This window comes from Miniopterus natalensis, chromosome 2 (assembly GCF_054644295.1).
Source record: "Miniopterus natalensis isolate mMinNat1 chromosome 2, mMinNat1.hap1, whole genome shotgun sequence".
Classification (NCBI taxonomy): Eukaryota; Metazoa; Chordata; class Mammalia; order Chiroptera; family Miniopteridae; genus Miniopterus; species Miniopterus natalensis.
In genome coordinates, this window is record NC_142082.1 from 100,298,292 (window position 1) to 100,320,406 (window position 22,115).

Here is a 22,115-nt window from a genome sequence, read left to right on the forward strand (position 1 = left end):
TCACCCTGACCCCCAGAAAGCAAGTTTCACTGCCACTGGTGACAATTAGCCCTAACTGATAATTCAAGCGTGGAAGCTTTAAAAAGAAAAAAAGACAGAAAATTTCAGAAAAAAAGAGGAAAATTCAGGGAAGCATAAACAATAACTTAATTACAATACTACTTCTCACTGAAAAACAAAGTTAGTTCAGGAGTTCTTAAATCTAAGCAGTAATTGTACCACAAATAAACTCTTCAACATGAGAATTGTGTCATGAACTCACTATTTTTCCACTGGCTGTGTCTAGAATTTTAGAGATACTTAACCTTAGTTTCAGATTAATCTTCAGTGGATTACACAACTTCAATTTTCTTTCTGTCTTAATCCCTCAAGTCATTAATTATGTGAAAACTGATTCTTAAATACACCATATAAATTATGTATCTTAAGGACTTCAGACTTGGCTTTTGTCAGGGGACAAATACCTCTGATACATGAATAATCATGTCCATTTTGTAGAACTGAATTTTCCTAAACTGCACCAAATTTAGAGTAATGATTCTTATTTTATTCTAATTCAGAAGAAATTAAAAGCCAGAGGACCCATAAATCCAATAATATTGACAATATTAATATTAATTAAATCCCTAATAAAACTGTATTTCAAAATAAATCAGCAAAAATTCCTTTCCTCTAAATTGTCCAGCAAAATTAGTTGTTAGCTGAAAAGAGTCAATTTTTCCTCCAAAATGCTACTGCAATAGACACCATAGAATGTCTGCTATTATTAGGCGCATCATATAAAAGTGCTGATATCCAACCAGAAATTTCATCATTTTTCCAAACAAGAAAATAGATATGATTTTAAAACCCAGTGATCATGAAACAAATCTTCAAAACCACCAATTGCTCAGCACAAATCGTTTTTCTGTGCAGCATCAGTGGTTTGAGCATTAACTGTTTCCATTCCAAACCAACATATCTTCATGGCACCTGAAAGATAATAAATGAACTCCAGCCTTTGGAAGGGCTTGAGAGTCTCTTTTCAATTCTTTTTTCCCACCCGGACTCTAATTACTGCTAACTCCCTCTCAGCTTCCTCCCTGCAGCATTAAGTCTTTTCCAAGAACAAAGTGGCAGAGAGAAAAGCTGAGGGCTGGAAGCCATAAAGGTGAGAGTAAGAATGCAGATCTCCAAGAAGGGAAGGCTAAAGGGAAAGCACATCAAAATGAATCAGAAACACATTGGCGGGGCAGGGCGGGAGGGGGGGGGGGACCAAAGAATTTATATGCATATATGCACAACCCAAGGATATGGACAATGGTGGGGAGAGAGACTGGGGAGGGGGAGGGGACAGGGTGGAACAGGTCATTGGGGAGAAAAAGGGACATCTGTAATATTTTAAACAAAAAAAAACAAAACAAAAAAAAGAACAAATCTTACCTTGTGACTTCCTTTTTAAGCTCTTAGGTGGTTGCTCACTGCCTATATTCTATACTCCTTTGCAGGTATCCTGCAAAAACATGACCCCTAACTCTAATTCAGCCACACTACTCCTCCAGCCACTCACATCCATGCTCCAGGCACATCAAACTTCTAAGCGATTTCCTGGGCAGTACTATATCGAGCCTCCCTCACTGCCTTTGCCCTTCCTCCACTTCATGCTCCGAGACGGAGCTCAACCCCGCCCCTCTTCAGGAAGCCACTGACCACACTGGACCTTACCCAGGTAGCACTGACCCCTTCCTTCGATGGTCCTGCAGTAATTAGAACAGTAAAAGAACATTTCACTTCTTTCCAATATTACATGTCTGATCATAGAAATAAATGACATAATTTTTGAGATTAGATGACAGTAAACATTTTAAGAATAAATGCAGTGCTGAATAAATTTGGCCAAAGCTGAATCTAGATTCAAGTCAAAACCAGTACACCACGCTGTGTCTCTGGAGGCTTGAGTCTGGTTTTATAAAATAACTCCATAACGATCAATTCAGTAGCCACACAGACTCATGTGGTGATTGAACACTTGATGTGGTTCATCAAACCTGAAATATGCTGTAAGTGTAAAATACACACCTGATTTTAAAGATTCAGTGTGAAAAAAGAATGTAAAATATTCCAATGCATTACATGATACTTTGGATATATTAGGTTAAATAAAATATATTAAAATTAATTCCATCTGTTTCTTTTTGCTTTAATGTAGCTACTAGAATATTTTAAATTACATTGTGGCTTATGTTATGTTTTTATTGGATGATGCTATTTCATAAAGTATAGCCTTTCCCTACCTTATTAAAAACCCACTAAGATTTTGTTAACTTTTCCTATTGATTATAGAATCATGGACATCAGAGACTGTGGGCAGTGTTCTACAGCATGGCCCTGCTGGGCACACAGAATCTGCTCCTACATTAAGCACTGAGACTATTGCATTTATTTATTTTTTCCCCATTATCATCTATCCCCCTTATACCCTCTTTGACCAGCCCCTCCCCCGCACAATCACCACACTGTTGTCCATGTCCATGAGTTCTTTCTATCTTTTTTGCTCAATCTCTCCACCCCCACCAATACCCGCCCACCACAGCTGTCTACCTGCTATCTATGAAGCTTTTCTATTTGGCTTATTAGTTCAGTTTGTTCATTAAATTCCACATATGAGTGAGATCATATGGTACTTGTCTTTCTCTGACTGGCTTATTTCACTTAGCATAATGTTCTCCAGATCAATCCATGCTGTCGAAAAGGTCGAAATTTTTCTTTATTTTTATGGACGAGTAGTACTGCATTGTGTAAATGTAACGCAGCTGTTTTATCCAATCATCTACTGATGGACACTTGAGCTGCTTCCAAATCTTGGCTATTGTAAATAATGCTGCAATGAACATAAGGGCACATATATTCTTTCAAATTAGTGTTTCAGGTCTCTTTGGTCATATACCCAGAAGTGAATTGCTGGGTCATAAGGCAGTTCCATTTTTAGCTTTTTGCGGTAATTCCATACTGCTTTTCACAGTGGCTGCACCAGTCTGCATTCCCACCAACAGTGCACAAGGGTTCCCTTTTCTCCACATCCTCACCAACACTAATTGTTTGTTGATATATTGATAACAGCCATTCTGACAGGTGTGAGGTGATATCTCATTGTGGTTTTAATCTGCATCTCTCTGATGATTAGTGACGTTGAGCACCTTTTCATATGTCTATTGGTCATCTACATGTCCTCTTTGGAGAAGTGTCTATTCAGGTCCTTGGCCCATTTTAAATTGTATTATTTGTTTTTCGTTATTGAGTTGCATAAGTTCTTTATAAATTTTGGATATTAACCCCTTATTGAATGTATCACTGGCAAATATGTTCTACTATTCAGTGGGTGGTCTTTTAATTTTGTTGATGGTTTCCTTTGCTGTGCAAAAATGTTTTAGTTTGATGTAGTCCCATTAGTTTCTTTTTCTTTTGTTTCCCTTGCCTGAAGAGATATATCAGAAAAAATATTGTTAAGAGAAATGTCTCAGATTTTACTCTCTCTGTTTTCTTCTAGGATTTTTATGGTTTTGGGTCTAACACTTAAGTCTTTAATCCATTTTGACTATATTCTTGCATGCAGTGTAAGAAGTTGGTCTAGTTTCCTTTTTATTGCACCTATCTGTCCAATTTTGCCAACACCTATTTATTTAATAGACTATCTTTAGTCCATTGTATGTTTTTGCCTCTTTTGTCATATATTAATTGACCATAAAGGTATAGATTTCTTTCTGGGCTCTCTATTCTGTTCCATTGATCTATATGTCTGTTTTTATGACAGCGCCATGCTGTTTTGATTACTATGGCCTCATAGTATAGTTTGATATAAGGTAGCATAATTCCTCCAACTTTGTTCTTCTTTCTCAAGATTGTCGTGTCTACTCAGGGTCTTTTGTGGTTCCATATAAAATTTTGGAATATTTGTTCTAGTTCTGTGAAATATGCCATTGGTATCTTGATAGGAATTGCATTGAATCTGTAGATTGCTTTGGGTAGTATGGACATTTTAATGATGTTCATTCTTCCTATCCATGAACACGGTATATGCTTCCACTAATTTATAGCTTCTTAAATTTCTTCAGTGTCATAATTTTCTGAGTACAGGTCTTTAGATTCTTGGTTAAATTTCCTAGATATTTTTTTTAAGCAACTATGAATGTGATTGTTTTTTAGTTTCCCCTTCTGATACTTCATTATTGGTGTATAAAAATGCAACTGATTCCTAGATATTTATTTTGTATCCTGCTACTTCACTGAATTCATTTATAAGTTCTAGTAGTTTTTTTGGTGGAATCTTTAGGACTCTCTATAGACAGTATCATGTCATCTGCAAATGACAGTTTTACTTCCTCCTTTCCAATTTGGATACCTTTTATTTCTTCCCGATGAATCACCTAAATTCTGTAGGTGACACAAGTGGACTAGAACAGATTGATATGTTTATACTTGTATACACCCTTGAAGTCAAGATAAAAGCGTTCAGATTTAACTCCAGCAACGTTGAAGTTGGCTACCCAGAGGAGCCACTCAGGGAGTGGCTGGAGATCTCCCTGCTGACCAAGAATGACCACCAATACTACATTTTCGTCTTTTAAGTCTGGTGTGGACCAGGCACCCACCAAATGGCATGGTCACACTTGCAAGTAAAGTGCTTCTGGAAAACCAAAGCTAGTGTTGCAGCCACTGAAGGAATTATGACCTCCAGAATTATAAGTACGCTATGCAATGGGGCATAGATGGTTGTTTTTTTTTATTTTATTTTTTTGTTTTCAATTATTTCCTCCGTAGCAGCTACATTAATGTATTTGTGAGTTGGTGACTTAACCTTGTTCATACGGGCTGTGGTCACTTCCCACAATGCAGGTCCTTTAGAGCATGGGAACATTTAATTTGCACAAGAACAACAGCAGGAAAAAATAAGGACGAAAATGAGCAAGGAAAAAGACTAACCTAAAAACAATAACATTTCTTTGTCTCAAACTTTTGCTTTCTTCATTAAGAATCTTTGGTTGGCCAGGCCAAGTGTGCCTCAGCAACTGAACATCGACTTAGGACCCAGGAGATCGTGGTTTGATTCCCGGTCAGGGCACATGCCGGGGTTGTGGGCTCAATCCCCAGTTGGGGGCGTGCAGGAGGCAGCCGATCAATGATGACTCTCTCATCATTCATGTTTCTCTCTCTCTCTCCCTCTCCCTTCCTCTCTCTGAAATCAATAAAGATTTTTTTTTTTAAATATTTGCTTGATTTTGGATCCTCACAAACATGCGTTATTTTATAAGCATTACCTTCCCAGGAATCTCTATGGTATATTGATTTTCTAGAACCACTTAACTGTAAAATTATGTGTATGTGTGTGTATGTAAACACACACACATGCACACACCCATATGTACACATGTATAGCTTTATATGTACATAAACACATACACACAAATAACCACTATTTTGTTAAGTTACACAATTTGTCTTAAATTTCTTTATGTTTTTTATTACTATTGCATCTGGCCAGTTTAATACATTTTACATAGCTCAAAAATAAATAAATTCTGTAGATTAAGGCAACGGAATGACTATTATTGAACTGTCATGAAAATATTAAACTGTGGTATATTGACACGTGCAAAGCGTGGTGGGTAGAATCATTCTCCCTCCACATACACACACTACTTTCTCAGAAAGATGTCACATCCTAATCCCCAGCACTTGTGAATATATTGGGTTAAAGGTCAAAGGAAAATTAGTTGCAGATGGCATTACGGTGCTAATCTGCTTGTTATAGGAAGAGTATGCTGGGTTCTCCAGTTGAACCCAATAAAATCACAAGGGTCCTTAAAAGTGGAAGAGGAAATTGAAAGAATGTCATAGTCAGAGAGAAATGAGAAACCCAGAAGGACAGTAGAGAGATGCAACATGCTGGTGTTGAAGATGGAGGAAGGAGCCATGAGCCAAGGAATGCAGGCAGCCTCTAGAAGGTGGAAAAGGCAAGGGAATGGATGCTCCCCTGGAGCCTCCAGAAAGGAACACAGCCCTGCCAATGCCTTGATTTTTGCCGAGAAAGACTTGTGTCATACCTCTGACCTCCAGAATTGTAAGATAATATATTTGTGTTAAAGTGCTAAGCTTGTGGTAATGTGTTATAGCAACAATAGTCAATACTCAGGCAAACTAAATTTTGGTCATCTTTATTTTGGAACTACTTTTCTAGTTTCTTTTGGTAATCTTTATTTTGAATGTACTTCTCTAGTCTGTTGTGAATTTCAATAAATACAAACTAACTTTTAAAAAGGAATGGAACTTCTAGGTCATATTGTAGGTCTACATTTATAATTTGAATAACTAGCAACTGTTTTGCAAAGTGGCTGCACCATTTCTCAATCCCAACAGCAATGTATGAGTGCTCCAATGTCTCCACACCTTTACCAACACTTGTCATTATCTGTATTTTTTATGTCAGCCATCTTAGCAGTGTGTAGTAATATCTCATTGTGATTTTGATTTGTATCTCCCTAATACCTAATGATGTTGAACCATATTTTCATATGCTTATTGGTCATTAGTATAACTTCTTGGGAGAAATGTCAACTCGAATGCTTTGCCTGATTTTTAACTGGGGTTATCTCTCTTTATATTATTAAGTTGCAACCATTTTTAATACATTTTGGATGCATGTTCCTTATTAGATATATGATTTGCAAAAATTGTCTCCCCTTCTACGGGTTATCTTTTCTCTAAAAAATGTTTTAAATTTTTATGAAGCCCAATTTATATGTTTTGGTATAGAAGTAATACTAGCCTCCAAGAATGAGCTGAGAAATCTTCCTTCCTTTTCCATTTTCGGGATGAGATTGCGCTAAATTGCTATTAGTTTTTTTTAAATGTATGGTATAATTTACCAGAGAAGCCTCCTGAGAGTGGACTTGTCTTTGCGGGAAACTCTTTTTGATTACTAATTCAATCTCTTTACATATAATAGGTCACTTCAGATTTTCGATTTCATCTTCAGTCATTTGGACAGTCTATGTCTTCCTAGGAATTTGTCCTTTCCATCTAGGTTATCTTATTTGTTGACATAAAATTATTTATAATATTCCCTTATGATCCTTTTTATTTGTCTAAGGAGGGTAGTGATGCTCCCTCTTTCATTCCTGATATCAGTAATTGAGACTTATCTCTATTTCTACTGGTCAGATAAAGTTTTGTCAATTTTGTTGATCTTTTTAAAGGACCAATTTTTGTTTCATTGGTTTTTCTCTATTGTTTTTCTATTCTCTATTTCATTTACTTCTGCCCTACTCTTTATTATTTCCTTTATTCTTCTTGCTTTGGGTTTAGTTTGCTCTTTTCTACTTTCTTAAGGTAAAAAGTTATGTTATTGATTTGTAATCTTTCTTCTTTTGTTAATATAGGCATTCACAACTGTAAATTCCCCTGTAAACACTGATTTACTGGCATCCCGTAACTTTTAGCACATTTTTGTTTGCATTCAACTCAAAGTATTTTCTAAGTTCCCTTGTGATTTCTTCTTTGACCCACTGGTTATTAAGAGTATGTCATTTAATTTCCACAATTTGTGAATTTCTGAAATTTCCTGGCCATTAATTTCTAATTATCACTCCATTGTGGTCAGAAAACATACTTTGTATTATTTCAGTGCTTTTAAGTCCCGAGACTTGTTCTGTGGTCTAATATATGTTTAATGACCTGATATATTCTATTTTGAATAATTTTGTATGTACACTTGAGAATTATATGTAGTCTGCTGTGTTTTGGTGGAGTGTTCTTTAAATGTCTATTACTTGTATGTAGTTGGTTTACAGTATTGTTCAGGTATTTATTTCCGTGTTGACCTTTCATCTAGTGGCCTACTTTCTGTCTACTTTCAATTAATTATTGAAAGCAGGACATTGAACTCTCCAACTACTATTGATTTTTTATTTCTCCCTTCAAATTTTGTCACTTTTTGCTTCATGTATTTTGGAAATTTGTTGCAAGATGCAATGTTTGTAATTGTTTTATCTTCCTGATGAATTGACCCTTTTATCAATATATAATGACTTCCTTTATCTCTTGTAATAATTGTTTACATAAAATCTATTTTGTCCAATATTAGCATAGCCATTCCCAATTCTCTTTTGATTATTTTTTCCATGGTATATCTTATTCCATCTTATTTGTGTTTGAATATAAAGTGGATCTATTGTACAGAACATATAACTGGATCATGTTTATTAATTCATTCTACCAATCTCTGCCTTTTTTTTAAAGTGTTTAGTCAATTTACATTTAGTATAATTACTGATAGGATTTACATCTGCCATTTTACCATGTTTTCTATATGTCATGTCTTTTTGTTCCCTTATTCATCCATTACAGCCTCTTTTTGTGTTCAATATTTTTAAATACCATTTTAATTCCCTTGTTGTTTCTTTTATTGCATTTTTTAGTTCTAGTTTATAATGTGTTTTACATTTACCAATGTAGTTACCTTTACTGGTACTCTTTATTTCTTCTGCGAATTTGAGTTACTGTCTAGTGTCCTTTCATTACAACCTGAAAGGTTCCCTTTAATATTTCTTGTAAGGCAGGTCTGCTAGTGACAGATTATTTGGTTTTTTAAAATTTTAAACAAATTCTCTTATTTTGTTAATACATCTTAATTTTTTTCTTCTAATTTTGAAGGATAGTCTTGCTGGATATAGAACTCTTGATTTTATGGTTATCCTTCCAGCACTTTGAGTATGTCATCCTATTACCTTCTGGCTTCTGTGATCTCTGATGAGAAGTCAGATGTTAATCTTATTAAAGATCCCTTGTACATAATGATTCACTTTTCCCTTACTACTTTCTTTGTTATGGCTTTCAACAACTTGACCACTGTGTGTCTAGCTGTGGCTCTCTGTGTTTATCCTACTTGGAATGCATTCAGCTTCTTGAATGTGCAAATTAATGTTTTAAATGAAATTTGACATGTTTTGTGGCCATTGTTTCTTCAAATATTCTTTCTGCTCCTTTCTCTTTCCTCTCCTTCTGGGAATTCCATTATGCATATTTTGGTACTCATGATGAATAGTCTGATGTTCTGTTCATTTTTCTTTATTTTTTTGGCTTTCCATTCCTCAAGTTGTATAATTTCAATTGCTCTGTTTTAAAGTTCTCTGATTCTTTCTTTTGCCAATTAAAATCTGCTGTGGAGCCCCCACAGTGATTTTTTTTCCCATTTAAGGTATTATACTTTTCAACTCCAGAATTTCTATTTTGTTCTTTTTTTTATAATTTCTGTCTCTTCATTGATATTCTCTATTTCGTGAGACCTCCTTCTCCTACTTTCCTTTCTTTAGACACAATTTTCTTTTATTCTTAATACATTCATAATTGTTGACTTAAAACATTTGTTTAATAAGTCCAATATCTGAATTTTCTCAAGAACACTTTTTATTGTTTCTTTTCTATGAAAATGGGTCATACTTTCCTGTTTCTTTATGTGTATTCTAATTGTGTTGAAAACTGGATTTTAAATAATATGGCAACTCCAAAAATCAGATTCCACCACTAGCCACCAAAGGTTTCTTCTTGTTGCTGTTTCTTTTTGTTGTTCCTAATGCTCTTTTCATTTCCTAAACCAATTCTGTACAGTCTATTTTCTTTATCATGAGCAGCCACATAAGTCTCTTCTCACTTTGCTTTAGTAGTCAGCTAATGATGGAACAGAAATTTCCTTAAATGTTTTTAAACAATATGTCCCACAGCCTTTGCTGGGCGCTCTGTGTGTATATTGACACAGGTTTTCTACGCTCTCATAGGCAGTTTACAACTCTGCCTTAGCTTTTCTTCCTGCTTGTGTAAAGCCTCAATATCAGCCAGAGGTGACAGATTAGGGCCTTTTCAGGTCTTTCCTGGGCATATACATAGACCTGTATGTGAATATGGGCCTCGTGGGTTCTAAGAAATATGTCAAAGCTTTTCAAAACCCCCTATGGATATCTTCTTTTCCAATTATTCCTTTTAAGTTTTTTGGTTAACCCCAACTCATGTATCCAATTCCAGCAACTGTGAGCTTAAACAATTGCCACTGATTGGTTTTAATAAATGTCCTAAAGCTATTTACATAAATGAATTCTGAGTGATGAATGATTTTTAATTCATTAGGTGAAATAAAAACAAACTCAGAGAATAGAGCTTTACAGAGAGCTTCCAGATAATTCATCCAGTAACAGTTTTCTGAGAATAGGATATTTAAAGAGCTCTAAACCTGTCTGTTCTCTCCAGTAGTTTTTAGTTTTCTAAGTTCCTGTGGTGCTAGAAAGGAACAATGGGAATAAGTTTAAAGGCCACAAAGTTCACTGTTCCTACCAAGATTCAATCTTTTTTTCTTGAATAAACTCCTTGAATTGTTAAAAGTAGTTTAATTTCCAGATTTCTAAAATAGTTTTACAATTTTTGCCTCACTTGGTGAATTTTTGTTCTTACTGATGCTTTGGAAAAGAGGATTTACAGAATACGCTCACTCCAAAATTCTAGATATGGTTCCAAGATAAGTGGTACCTTAAAAAATAAAAAATAATTCAAAAAATCCATTATGAACAAAATATCAAAATTTTAAATTAAGATATGATCAGCAAGCGTCATCCTATTCCGTCTGAGAGTCTAACACAAGAAGAAAAATCAAATACTGATGCTGTCTTTTCAGAATTTGATTTTTTGTTCATCGTGGATTTTTGCACTAATTTTTATTTTTTTAAACCTCATTAAAATATTATTCCTTTTTATTGCTCAATTTTTGGTTGTCCCCTTAAATTTTGTGCCTGAGGTAAGTGCCTGACAAGCCTCTCAGTCTTAACCCCAGAGAAGGGTGATTTCAGACCACACCTCTGTTTTTTTTTTTTAACTCTCCAAACTGACATACTAATTCTAACTCACATTTATATTCTGCTACAGTATTTTGGGTTGTTGTCAAAATGATAATCTTAAAATCAAGCAGAAAATTTTCAGTGAGAAGTTTGGGAGTAGAGAACTAAGTAGTCATATTAAACTAATCTCTTAAAACTGAGAGTAGAGGCAAATTAGCTCACTCAATATTAAACTCAATACTAGTTGCCAGTTAAACTAATATAACATGGTTTTGCGGTTTTTGTTGTCTTTTAAAGAAATATATGCTAGAATCTTTAGAAAATTAAATGTAATGTTTGTCATGTATGCCATACAAACTTCGTAAGATATTATGCAACATTAACAGAAAATGCTTAGAAATAACAATTTCAACCAAAATTATTCTGTTGCATGATTTCAGTCCTTAAATTGGCTTCCCTTGAAAATTAAAAGATAGAAATAAAAGACAAAAACATTTGACATAGTATGCAGCAAAAATTCCAACCTGAGAAGACAATTGTGTGTAGAGAAAGATTGCCTATCTAGAAAGTTATTTTGAGTAATTTCAAACAGTTCAGCACAAAGACAATTAATTCTAGGTGATTTGAGATTACTTCCCCTGTACTGTCATTTAACAGAGATATTGTTCATATTAAGTTTTTAGATTACTGCTTTGCAATAACAGTCTGGTGAACTGTGGAAATTTAACTTCCCTATTACGTGTTCATTATTTGCTTCTGCTGTTTTATTGCCTTTTCTTGTAATCCATGGCTCTATATCCCATGCTCTTTTCCACTACACTTTTGTAAAGCATTTAAAAATCACTGTATCAATGTTAGCCTATTTCTGGACAAATGTATTTGCCTTATAGTCTTTATAGAAGCTAAAGCACTATGTTGGCTTTTCATTTCTGTAGGTGAGTCAAAGTTCCCAAAGTCAATATCATCTTGTCATTAATACTAACTTAGCCCTAATCACAAAATGCTGATGCACCTTTAGTGATTGTGTACACACTGTTTTGTTTTTCTAAGAAAACTGAACCTACTGGTTCAATAGGTCTGTAAGTGAACAAAGGGTGGCAAAACTAATAAGGAGAAGTCTTGAGGGGTCATATAGTTTATCCTCTCTGCGCCCAGGGAAGTACATCTGCCTGAAAGATAATAATCAATCTTATTTTTAAAAGTCCCTCAACAGACTGAGTTAACAGTCTCTTCTTCTATCTAGTCTACACTAAAACATGAAATAGAAATAAGAAGAGAAACTTAAATAATTGTTTTCTGCAGATGACATGATTGTCTACCTAGAAAATTCAAGGGAAATAACCCAAAATATGTTAGAATTCATGAGTTTGAAAGGTGCCTGGTTACACAACTATACCTTAAAATTAATAACAGTTTTCTGTATATTAATTATTGGTTTTGTACATGCTACAGTCTGAATATCTGTGTCCCCTCTAAATTCATATATTGAAAACCTAATGCCCAAGGTAATGGTATTAGGAGGTGGGGGCCTTTGGGAAGTGATTAGGTCATAAGGTCAGAACCCTCACAAGTAGGATTAGTGCCTTTATATAAGAGGCCCCAAACAGCTTGCTTGCTCCCTCCACCAAATGAGGACAGAAGAAGAAGCCATCATCTATGAACCAGAAAGCAGGCCTTCACCAAGCACCAAATCTGCTGGTGCTGTGATCCTGGACTTCTCAGACTCCAGAACTATGAGAATAAATTTTGTTGCTTATAAGCTACCCAGTCTGTCATATTTTGTTATAGCAGCCTGAACAGACTAAGACAATACAACATAACCAATACATATTATACATATAACCAATTATACAATAATAACCAAGAATTAAGACAATATAATATAACAAATATGTATAATATATATAACAACAACCAACTACAAGAGGGTGCATTCACAAAAGCTAAAGAGTATAAAATACCCAGGAATAACCTTAAATCCCCCATTTTCTACACATGGTAGGGCATGTGAGAGAAGCCTACAAAGTGAGAGACCACACAAAGCAATGACAGCCATAGAGGAGGCAAGAAAGACAATCTCCTAATATGCCACCTTCCTAATGCCACCTGCTTGTGTCTCATTTGGCTGCTGTTAGGCTCCTACCTGCCAGCAAAAAATCCAAAGAACATTTGTCTACATGGAAGACTCCTTCTTTGACTGTGTGAGGGATAAACATGGTTATAAGCTAATGGCTTGAAAAAGTGCACACCTATCCATCTATCCTGTCCCACACCCCTGTTCCCCCAACACATCCCAGAAGGTTAGGCCTTTCTAACAGCAGACAGGTCCTGGTTGTGGCTCCCACTGGCATCTCACCTTTCCCAAGGGACCTGTGACAGACTACTGTAAGGTCCACATGTGTGTTTTCCTTGTTAGATGTCAGGCAGCCATCTGGACACACAGGAGCCAATGAACAATTTCCCCTCCTCAAACCCTAACTAAACCCAGATACCTCAGGCTATGGGGTTCTCTCTGCATTAACTGCACCTAAGAAGTTGCTCTAGGTTCTTGACATTTTGACTTTCCCCAAGAAAGAATAGTGTGGTTCCCACTGTCAATATCCTTTATTCGTCACAGTTCTATTTGTCCCTGGGGGACTTCAGGAAATCCAAGCTAAAATGGAACTTTCCTGGTGACCCCTTTCCTACAAGTCAAGGGGAACCATCGGTGAAAACACACAACCTCCTCCCTACTTCCAGTTTATGTAATGGCCTAGACTGAATTCCAGATGCCCTGAGAGGCCCTTGGTTGTACCTCGTCCCAAGCAGCAACATAAGGCCTCCTAAGGCCCTAAGAGCAACATCACCATTCTCTGACACAGCCTCAGGTTGCTGGAGAGCAGGGTCTAAGGGAAACCACCACCACAGAATTACAGAGGCGGGCTATTGTGGAGAGCACTGGCCACTAGCATGGGAATCCCCCACAAGCGCCTGCAGCATCAGGCCTCCCTGCTCTCCTCTTAAGTGCCAGCTGAGCTCTGGTCTGAAATTCCCTGAACTGGCTGTCCCCCAATGAGTGAAATGCTCTTCCTCAGGTATCCATATGGCTCACTCTTCCATCCCCTTCGGGGCTTGGCTCAGCATCCCCTCTCAGCGAGGTCTTCCCTGAGGAGCTTATTTAACGCAACAGTTCCCGGCCCTACACTCCTCCCCCTCTCTGATTAAGTTTTCTCCACAGCACTATTCCTACCTGATATATTGAATATTTTACTTCAGTTTATCCATTACACTGTAAATTCCTCAGGCACAGTTTTTGTCTCTTTTGTTCACTGCTCTATAACATCTAATGCGTAGAACAGCACCAGGCACACACTCAAAAGTATTGGTTGGATATTGTTAAAAACAACACTGGACATTAACTAAAGGCAGTAAAGACCGACCATATTCAGTATTTACTGCAATAGGGGAAAGAAAGTAAAGTATAGAACTGAGCTCAACTTCAATCCATGTAGAAGCAAAAGGGCATCTTAAACGAAGATGAAGGAATAGGGAGGGAACAAGCAGAGTCAAGGAAATGGAAACTTACCGAAGACAGCATGCTGGGTGGCTGTCATGGTCAATGTGATCAGGCTAACAGGCTAACTGCACTTGTCAAAGTTAGGTCCCTCTCCTCCCACAGAGCCTAGGAGACAGGCACTCTCTTTCCTAATGATTGCATTTCAAAGGAATGGCTGTCAGGTCCTTGAGAAAGACATTCCTGGGTTGTAGGACACATGCATACATTTGAAAATGAAGAGAAAGGATTATAATTCTAAGTTGCTCAAATAAATACTTAATAAAAGGAGAGTTTGCGGCGGAGGAGGGGTGTCCTATCATCAAGTATTGGCTGGAACAAAGGGTAAACTCTTTTGGCAACCTTGAGATTTTTCCAACAGGAATGGAAAGGGGCTAGGTCATCCCAGGGACATGGACTTAGGCAGCTAGAAGCCATGTGGGAGTTTTTTCAAGTCTCTTAGTGTGGGGGTGGAGGAGTGTTATGAAAGTTGCAGTTTTTACAGAGCTTCCAAGATGGTGGTGGACTGAGTAGAAGGTACACAGACACTCTCCAGGGACCAAACTGGAATTACAACTAAAATACAGAAAAACCACCCTAAATAATCAACTGCAACTGAAGATGAGCTGGAGACCACCCTCATAACTAAGGAGGAAAAGTGGAGACCCCATAGAGACTGGTAGGAAGTGCAGAGACTTGAGAGGGCTGGCTGGGCTCCCACAGGCAACAGCTGAAGATCCAAATGGATATCTCAGCTGTGGGGGGTTCCTACTGAGGACTCTGGGGCCTAAGCTCCAAGCTGGGCTTCCCAGCCCAGAGCTCCAGAACTGAGAAAGGTGCCCACATAACATCTGGCTGTGAAAAGCAGCAGGATTTCTGTCTACCAGGGAGAAATGGCTAGAAATGCAGGTACCCTCTTAAAGGGCCAACACACAAAGTTTCAGGTGTAGTCACTTGCCTTGGGATCCAGCAGAGGGAGGGCAGAGTGGACTAGAGTTGAGCGAGGAGAGTCTGGGATTGCTGGCTTGGAAGTGTAGAGCACAGAGGTCAGCCATCTGGATTCCTGTGCTGAGTAATTCCCCCAGATGGCAGAGGATATCTTTCTCAGGCAGACATTTACCATCCAAGCAGCTTTAGCCTGAGAGGGGTTTAATTGCCCCAACCCATTGAACATCTCTCACCCCACCCTCTGAAGTTTATACAACCTAAGGCTCATTAAGAGACTGAATAGCATTCAGCCTCTGGGTGCTTTGAGCCTTTGCCTGATCTGTTTCTGGACTCAGGGCTTGGAAAAGTAGACCATGGTGCACATCTTGGTCCTTTCCAGATGCGCCCAGCTCCAGCAGAGAGAACAACAAGCTGTGAAGTGCAGAAAACTTCAAACAGGGTACTCAAGGCCAGTCACAAACAGCATCTGACATTGGCCTGCTCCAGAGACCATCTTAAAGACTAAGAGTCCAAGCAGATCTACCTAATACATAGAAACAAATCAAACAGGCAGCCAAAATGGGGAGACAAAAAAACAAGCCCCAAATGAAAGAACAAAAGAATTCTCGAGAAGAAAGGTTAAATGAAATGGAGATAAACAATCTATCAAATACAAAGTTTAGAATACTGATCATAAGGATGACCAACAGCATGAGAAAAGAAATGGAAACTATGAAGGAAATTAAGAATGACATAGTAGAAATGAAAAATATATTGGAAGGAATAAACAGCAGATTAGGGGAAGCTGAGGATCAGATCAGCAAATTAGAAGACAGGGTAGAAAAAAAAAATCACTCAATCAGAGAACAAAAAAGAAAAAACAATTGAAAAACAGGAGGACAGTTTAAGGGAGCTATGGGACAACATGAAACATAACATTTGTATCACAGGAATGCCAGAAGAGGTAGAAAGTAAGCAAGGGTTAGAGAACCTGCTTGAAGAAATAATGGCAGGAAACTTCCCTAACCTGGTCAAGGAAAAAGTCACACAGGTTCAGGAGGCACAGAAAGTCTCAAGCAAGAAGAACCCAAAGAGGCCCACAGCCAGACACATCACAATTAAAATGCCAAAAATTCATGACAAACACAGAGAATCTTAAAGGCAGCTAGAGAAAAGCAATCTGCTACCTACTAAGGCTGTCAGCTGATTTCTCATCAGAAACTCTATAGGCCAGAAGGGAATGGCATGAAATATTCAAAGTAATCAAAGCAAGAATTTGAAACCAAGACTACTCTATCCAGCAAGGCTATCGTTCAAAATAGATGGTGAAATAGCGAGCTTCCCAGACCAAAAAAGGCTAAAGGAGTTTATCACCACCAAACCAGCATTGCAAGAAATGTTAAAGGGACTGCTGTGATAAGAAGTTGAACTAGAAAGAGAAATATAGACATAAAGAAATAAAATGGCAAGAGATAAGTAACTATCAATAGTAACCGTAAATGTAAATAGACTAAATGCTCCAATAAAAAGGCATAGGGTAGTTGAATGGATAAGAAAACAAGACCCAAGCCCAGCTGGGCATGGCTCAGCAGTTGAGCATCGACCTATAATCCAGGAGATCGAGGTTCGATTCTCAGTCAGAGCACATGCCCAGGTTGCAGGCTCCATCCCCAGTCAGGGCCATGCAGGAGGCAGCTGATCAATGACTCTCTCATCATTGATGTTTCTCTCTCTCTCTTTCTCCCCCTCTTCCTTCCTCTCTCTCTGAAATCAATAGAGATATATTTTTTAAAAAGAAAGAAAAAAAGAAAACAAGACCCAAATATATGCTGTCTACAAGAGACACACCTCAGAACAAAAGACTCAGGCTGAAAAAAAACAGCTTCCGGAGGGATTTAAGGAAGAGGTCGACAGCAATACAGTCATAGTAGAGGACTTTAACATCCCACTGACTTTACTGGATAGGTCTTTCAGACAAAAAATTATCAAGGAAACAGTGACTCTTAATGACACAGTAGATCAGATGGGTTTCATTGACATTTACAGAACATTCCACCCCAAAGCTGCAGAATATACTTTCTCCTCAAGTGCACATGGGACATTCCCAAAGACAGACCACATGTTAGGACACAAAACAAGTCTCTACAAGTTCAAGAAAACTGAAATCATATCAAGCATCTTCTTGGAAGTTTACACCACGGAATACTACGCAGCTGTAAAAAATAGGATCCCTTACCCTTTGAGACAGCATGGTGGGACCTGGAGAGTATTATGCTAAGCAAAATAAGCCAGTCGGAACAAGACAATTCTCACATGATCTTACTCATATGTGGAATCTAACGAACAAAATAAACCAATGAACAAAATAGATCCAGAGACATAGAAGCATAGAACAGACTGATGGGTCTCAGAGGGAAGTCATGGGGTCAGAAGAAAATAGCCTAAGAACTTGCAGGCATATATGCATGGGCACAGAGAGTAGTGTGGTGAAGGCCTGGGGGGTTCAGGGTGGAGGGGATCAGTGTGGGGTGAAAAGGGTCACTTGTAATACTTTCAACAAAAATAAAATTTTTAAAAAAAGAAAACTTGCAGTTCTTCTGGCCAAGTTTGAGGCCAAGTCAAGAAGAGAGTTCAGAGGAACCTGACTAAAAATGTGATCAAGGAGAGAACCTCTGTGGGTGGATGGGTGGGGTATAAGGATTGGTGGAAAAGGGGTCAAGATAATAAGATCTGAAGACATCCAAATTCAGTTCTAAGTAGAAATCATTCCAGAGAAAATGTTCCACTCTTCAACAACTCCCTTTCATACATTCCTGTGGTGAACATAATATAGCTCCATTTACTCATAAAATCTGCTGATGGGAACAAGTCCATTGTTCATCCTAGTCCTCTCAACCTGCACTTGTTTCCTATAGAATTATTTTCCAGACCTGAGTTTGCTCACTGTTTAAAATTCCTATTAGAGACAGATACTAAGGAGGTTAGAGAAAGATCTCCTATGGAGCTGATGTTACCTGTTCCTATAACTTTTTATTAATGAAGCATCTTTGGGTAATTTTCTCTTCCTCTCCCCTTGGCAGCCCACCTCTGAGATGTGGAAGAGCTCTAATACACTTTCCTCCCTTCCTTGTTCCCAACTCAGTTCTTCTCTGCCTCCTGAGCTTACACTCAGATCAAAAAAGTCCTGTTTCTGCAGGGTTGGTTCTCCAGGCGAATACCTAATCTCAGTCGCTGCACACAGCCCTAGATGATAGCAATCTGCATTTCTCTATCTGGGCTTTCACAGTCTAGTACTGTGTCAGCTACAATACTGGCCAGAATTATTTTTGTCTTTTCATAAGACTACAGATATTAAAGTTTTTAAAAAGCATCTTTATAAGCTAATATTTGAATGTAATTTGAAGACAGGGTGGATTCAGTGTTCCAGGAGCCTTATGTCTATATAATGGGAGGTGGGTGGGGTGGGGAGAGTGTCCACTCCAAAATTAAAAACACAAAATTAGGTGTGACCATGTGAACACATTGCTAGTGGCCCTCCCAGGGGCTTGGAGGTAGCCTGGGTGAGGGGGCCTGACGCTAAAAGATTCATTAGCTTTCCAGTCAATTCGCCTCTGCTGGGGGATATAAAAGACTAGAGAGGTTTATACCACAGCACTAAAATATAGAAATCCACTAAGCATAACAGTCTCATATCAGTCCTCTAGATACTATTCTTATCTCTCTTTCACAAACCTCCATCCCTGCTGTTCCTTCTAATTTGACGGCAGCAATTCATTATGAATTTGTGGACTGGGCTGGGGCTGGGCCCCCCTGTCCTATCTGGGCCTTCACAGTCCAGCACTGTGTCAATTCTGTAATGGCCAAAGCAGAGAGGCATACAAAAAGCATGGCTGGAGTTCTTACATAAGCCTTCATAAGCCGTCCACAAGGTCTGCGCCCAGGCTGGGGTCTGTGGAAGTACATAGGTAGATGGAAAACACTGGTGCAGCAGCCAGCCTCAGAAACAATCAAAGCATTCTGCAGTTAATTTACCAGTCGACATTAACATAAGAAGTTTTGAATTAGATAGAGAAAATAATCTGTAATAAGACGTGCTTATCTTTTCATGTAAACAAAAAGGAATCTCCTGACACTGCTACTCAACTTCCCCGTCACCTCTGCACAAAGAAATGTCCCGCTTAGGATGCCCCTCCATATTCTACATGAAATTACCGGTCCCTGATAAACATCAACTATTCTTTACACGTTTAAAAAATACCAAGAAAGATATTTAGACAAAATACAAAAGTGTACATGCTCTAATTCTTCAACACATCTCCTTCCCAATAGTAGTTTTCTCTCCCCATATTTCTAGCCACTCATTTTTTTATTTACCTTAAACCACTGTAGCCACACCTGGGGCTACAAAGTGACAAATTTAAAAACAAACAAACAAAAAACACACACAGTGCTATACAATGGCTCTCACATTAGAACCACCAACAGAGCTTTTAACGGTACAAATGCTATCACATCACCCAAAACCAATTAAGAGGAAATATTAGGGAGCACAAAAGGGGGTGCCTAAACATTAGTATATCTGATGCTTTCTACTTTTCCTTCTTACCTGAAAAAAAAATTACCATAAATATGAGAGGAGGTTTTTTTTGCTGGGGAGATCTTTAATAACTGGCAGCTCATAATTACTAAGTTTCCATCAGGTATAAAAATATAATTCTATAGTTTGAAAGCCATAAAGGATATCTGTGGGATCTTTTTTATTACTATCATAATCAAAGAATTTTCACCAACTTTCTTTAGCTTTTACAAAACCTATTTTATTGTTTAATGTTTTTGCAATTCCACCTAATTAGTTCAAAGCAAGGGCCCTATATTATCTTAAAGGGTATCTCAAGCTAAGACCCTATTTATCCTCAAGGAAAGTTAAAGCAGAAATGACGGTTCTCACTTATCTCAACCTGTCTTCTCGAATGTCTGGTAATCACACCTATGATCCGCCAATGAGCGAATTTTTTTAAGCCCTTACATAACAGAAAGTACAGGCACCTTTGGTGTCCTGCCAAGAGCACTTCTTTCCGTGTTTGTATTTAAAATAGACTGGTAGTAACATCACTTGTCTGCAATTCCTTCTGTGCACAAGCTCCGAATGAAAAAGAAAAAAATGGATGTAGCAACCTGCCTCGCTGCTCTGCCATTATAAAGCTCAAAGGAAATAACACATTCAGGCTAAATTAAGGCGAAGACACGGAACAAATCATCCAAAGCTGGGGGTGGGCGGTGACTCGGTTGAACTAACCTACCATCCTTTCCAAGACGGAGAATGTTTAACCTGGCAGCAGGCAAGGTGCCCACTGAGCTGCAAACCTTGGCCCGACAGGGAAGGTGGCAGGCAGAGTGAGAATCGCGGTGACAGAAAAGCCAAATAAACGCAGCTCTGCCAGACTCAGCTGCATTCGCTCCCCAACTCCGACACCTGTCTCCCCGCAGGTTCTAGGAGGCAGGACCAGAGCCCAGCCCGGCCCTGCCGGACTCTGCAAAACGATGCGCTCACCTGGGCGGGGAAGAGCCCCGAGAAACGTCCGAGAGGCCACCACCGCCTCAATGAGAGTCTCACCCGGACCCGGCTCCGACACGCTCCCTCCGCCGCCGCCTCCTCGCCCGGCTCGAGTTTTCTATTTAACGACAAATCTTGACTCCACTGACCGGCCGAGGACGTCCGCAAAGAGGGGAGACAAAGTTGCCGAGAGAAGCGGGCATAAGAGGCGCAGGTGGAGGCGCCGGGGACGCCCGCGCACCTGGGGCTGGCTCGCCCCCGCTGCTCCCCGCGCCCGCGCCCGCACCCGCGCCCGCACTCCCAGCGCAGGCCCCGCCCAGGACGCCACCCCGCTCGCGAGCCGGGGCAGCGGGGGACGCGCGCGGGGCGCAGCCTGGACGTCGGGGTGCTGCTCGCCTGCCGCTGCCGCACTGCCCCTCCGGCCGCCTTGCGGGGACAAAGGGAAGGCGCGGGGCGGCGGCGGCGAAGCCCGATCTGGGAGCGGGCCGCGCAGCGCGTGAGGTCCGGACCCCGGTGACAGCCGGACGGCGCGCGGGCCCCGAGGAGGGTGCCGAGGGCGGCCGTGGCGCGCCCCTCGCGGCCGCCCGAGGACGCACACACCGGGGCCGGGCGCCTCCTCCCGCCCCGCGGCCCGCAGACCCACAGCCGGGGCCCGTGGCGCCCTCTGCCGCCCGCTGGGCCAGCGCCGGCCACCCGAGCCGAGGGGGCGGTGGGCGCGGCGCGGGGTCGGCCCGGCCGCACCGTCGCGTTCCCCGAGCTTCCCCACGACCCCAAGGGAAGGAAGGGAAGACAGAGGGCGGGGGCCACAGGGTAGGGGTGTGTGAGGAGAGGTTCTGCTGTTTCCCTCTTCAAGCAGAAGGGGGAGCCCCTGTGAATTAAGAGCAGCGGGAGGAATTGGGGTTCATCCATGGGAAGAACTGGGCGGGCGGGAAGATTCCGGATTCACAGGGAGCCCAGAGTTGATCTCTGGAAATGTTTGCGGAAAACGCAGGAGTCTCCAGAATCAGGTTTACATCTGTGCTCGGTAAGCACCATATGTGCCTGACACTGTTCAGGGGCTCCTAGAGAGCCTCGCCTTCTCTGATGAATAAATATATTAATGACTTCTCAAGGGCCTTCCCGGGCCGAAGCTCCGCTCCTGGAGGTTTGAAAAGGCAGCGTTCAGAGAGCTGCTGTTGCCTCTGGCTCCCACGGCAGCAGAATAAACGTTTGTCATTATAAAAACGAAAGGGGGGCTAATCCTTGC

At 39.8% G+C, this 22,115-nt stretch overlaps 1 long non-coding RNA gene across 1 annotated transcript in view; it reads right to left on the reverse strand.

Moving 5' to 3' along the window:
• The window catches only part of LOC148093761 (uncharacterized), a 160,899-nt gene extending 139,765 nt beyond the window's left edge, over positions 1-21,134 (reverse strand). The window contains exon 1 of the long non-coding RNA XR_015713993.1: positions 20,867-21,134. This is a non-coding gene — a long non-coding RNA (uncharacterized LOC148093761). The remainder of the gene's footprint in view (positions 1-20,866) is intronic.
• Positions 21,135-22,115: the final 981 nt, after the last annotated feature.